This window comes from Taudactylus pleione, unplaced genomic scaffold (genome assembly GCF_031769625.1).
Source record: "Taudactylus pleione unplaced genomic scaffold, aTauple2 ptg000093l, whole genome shotgun sequence".
Classification (NCBI taxonomy): Eukaryota; Metazoa; Chordata; class Amphibia; order Anura; family Myobatrachidae; genus Taudactylus; species Taudactylus pleione.
Genome location: NW_028284495.1, coordinates 3,233,323 through 3,237,127, shown reverse-complemented (window position 1 = coordinate 3,237,127; position 3,805 = coordinate 3,233,323).

Below are 3,805 nucleotides of genomic sequence, written 5' to 3'. Positions count from 1 at the left end.
TTGAAACAATAGAGATCCAATTGAAGTACAGACTTTCAGCTTTAATTAAAGAAAAATATGTATGAAACATTTGGGAATTGCAACCATTTTTATACAGAGTCCCCTATTTTCAGGGGCTCAAATGCAATTGAACAAATTAACATAATCATAAATATATATATATTTTTTATACTTTTAGGAGAATCCTTTGCAGGCATATCACCAAATACTGGGTTTGCTCTTTTGTTATGCTTTGTCAGGCCTTTACTGCAACTCTCTGCAGTTGTTGTTTGTTTGTTGGTCTTTCTGCCTTTAGTTTTGTTTTCAGTAAGTGAAATGCATGCCCAATCAAGTTGAGATTAGGTGCTTGACTTGGCCATTACAAAATATTCCACTTCTTCTATGTCCACCTGTACTGTGAAGCTCTGTCCAGCTTTGCTGAACTTGGCTGAAGCAGAGCAGACAGTATATACACTTCAGAATTCATCTGTCTTCTATCACATCATCAATAAACACTAATGACCCAGTGACATTGGAAGTCCTGCATGCCGATGCCATCACACTGCCTCCACCGTGTTTTAAAGATGATATGGTATACTTCAGATCATAAGCCTTTCCAAGTCTTATCCATATGTATTTCTTTCCATCTACTGGTACAGGTTGATCTAAGTTTCATCTATCCAAAAAATGCTGTTCCAGATCTGGCTGGCTTTTTAGATTTTTTTTTTTGGCAAAGTTTAATCTGAGCTTTCCATTATTGAGGCTTTTGAATGGTTTGCACTGTATGGTTTGTATTTGCTCTTGTGAAGTCTCCTCTTCATGGTAGACTTGTGTAATGATTTGCCTTCTTCCTGGAGAGTGTTCTTTACTTGGCTGGGTGTTGTGAAGGGATATTTCTTTACCATGGAAAGAATCCTGCAATCATCCACCACTGTTGCCTTCCATGGCCATCAAGGCCATTTTATGTTGCCGAGCTCACCAGTGCGTTCTTTTTTCTCAGAATGTACTAAACTGTTGGTTTGGCCACTCCTAAGGTACCCGCTATCTCTCCAATGGATTTGTTTTTGTATTTGCAGCCTAAGGATGGTCTATGTCACTTGCATTGAGAGCTCCCTTGACTGCATGTTGTGGGTTCATAGCGACTTCCAAATGCAAATGCCACACTTGGAATTAACTCCAGACCTTTTACCTGATCAATTACTTTTGGTCCATTGAAAAGAGGAAGCTACATATTAAACAGCTGTAATTCCTAAACCCTTTCTCCAATTTAGATGTGAATACCCTCAAAATAAAGCTGCTGGTCTGCACTTTTAAACTATTTTCATTATATAACTGTAACTTGAATATGTTTTGGCAAACAGCTAAAATTACTAAAAACTATTTCAGTTCTAAATAAATATGGACTGTACTGTAAGAGCTGCTGATTTGGCAACATATATAGGGCCTCATTTATCAACAAGTTTTATCACTCCCAATGAGTGATAAAACTTGTTGCGTATGAAAAATGTTGCTCCAGCCAATCAGCTCCCAACTGTCATTTTTCGGACAGATATCAGTTGGGAGATGATTGGCTGGAGCACCATTTATCATATGTTGAGAGTGATAAACTTGTTGATAAATGAAGCCCATACTTTGTTGTACAGTATTTGTTGTGAACATAATGAAGGATCATTTATCTTACAGCTGATTGGTAATCCATTGCTGATTGCACCAGCATGCATTGCCAGATGTGATGAGAAGTTCATGTACTGCAATCTGACTATGACATCCTGCTCTGTAGATGTTTTTTCAGACCATTTTTGGGGAAACTGCTTGTGAGACAAATTGGAATTGCAATTAATTGATGTGGCTGTTTTGCCTTGCACATGAGACTACTGCACTGACATCACAATCCTTGAGTTTGTGCTTTCACTCACTATTGTCCTTGCTGACAGGGCTTGTCTCATGTAACTCCATGCTGACTGTTGGTGTTGTACATTAGCAAGTTTAGCTATTTTGGGCACTGATGCTCCTGTTAAATTTGCCCTAACAATAACTTCTCTTTGAAAGTCACTGAGGTATCCTCTTGCTGCACAGCTAGCCATAATTATAGGCAACAAAGGCATTCCAGCATCTTTATACACAACCCATTCTGGGATGTCATTTGCTTATTGCTTTTTAAATAAGAGACAGTGGGAGCACATTCATATCAAACAAGGAACAATTTGCGAAGTAGGACATTACATTACACCGAGGAGTGTAAGTAGTACTGAGGGCAAAGCTATTTAGAAGACTGACTGAATACCATTCCAATTCAGCTGGCAGAAGCAGAATATTAAATTGCTATTGTTGCTGCTAGTGTTCATTCTAGAAAAAAGTTTTAAGGGATCTCGCTGTGCGCAATGAACTAAAGGTTTGCCGCACAGAAACTCAACAATACAATCAGTTATACACTTATTAACTGAATCAAATGGACACAATGCTATATGGTTGATGAGTAACTCCAAGCTCTCCCTTTAGAATGATGTACACGAAATGGGTGCAGACTAGGGGTGTGCACCGGCCACTTTTCGTGTTTTGTGTTTTGGTTTTGGATCTGGATCTTTCTTCGTGTTTTGGATCTGGATTGGTTTTGCCAAAACCACCCTTCCGTGTTTTGGGTTCTGGGTTTTGTGTTTTGGATCTGTATTTTTTTGAAAAAAAGCATAAAAACAGCTAAAATCACAGAATTTGTAGGTTTTTCTGCTCCTATGCTATTATTAACCTCAATAACCTTAATTTCCACTCATTTCCAGTCTATTCTGAACACCTCACACCTCACAATAGTGTTTTTATGTCCAAAAGGTTGCACCGAGGTAGCTGGATGACTATGCTAAGCGACACGAGTGGGCGGCACAAACACGTGACCCATCTAGGAGTGACACTGCAGTGGCAGGCAGGATGGCAGTTAGAAAAACTAGGCCCCAAACTGTACATAATGCAAAGAAAAAAAGAGGTGCAAGATGGAATTGTCCTTGGGCCCTCCCACCCACCCTTATGTTGTATAAACAGGACATGCACACTTTAACAAATCAATCATTTCAGCGCCAGGGTCTGCCACACAACTGTGGCTGAAATGATTGGTTCGTTTGGGCCCCCACAAAACAAGCTGGCAATTAATGTGTCCCTGCACAAACTGGCTCTACGGAGGCAAGATGTCATCCTCATCCTCCTCATCCACCGATTCCTCACCCTCTTCAGTGTGTACATCCTCATCCTCACAAAGTATTAACTCGTCCCCACTTGAATCCACCACCACAGGTCCCTCTGTACCTTCTGGAGGCTGGTCTCCCTGGAAGAGCTGATAATTCATTTTGATGAACATCATCTTCTCCACATTCTGTGGAAGCAACCTCCTACGCCTTTCGCTGACAAGGTTCCCGGCTGCACTAAACACTCTTTCGGAGTACACACTGGAGGGGGGGCAACTCAGGTAAAATAGAGCCAGTTTGTACAGGGGCCTCCAAATTGCCTCTTTTTCCTGCCAGTACAGGTATGGACTGTCTGACATGCCTACTTGGATGCTGTCACCGATGTAATCCTCCACCATTCTGTCAATGGTGACAGTATCATATGCAGTGACAGTAGACATGTCAGAAATTGTTGCCAGGTCCTTCAGTCCGGACCAGATGTCCAAACTTGGTCCTGCCTGCCCTGCATCACCGCCAGCGGGTTGCTTAGGATACCTAAGTTTTTTCCTGGCAGCCCCAGTTGCGGGAGAAAATGAAGAAGGAGCCGTTGACGTGTCACGTTCCGCTTCAGCTGACAGTGTGTTCACCAGCAGGTCTTTGCACCTCTGCAGGCTTGT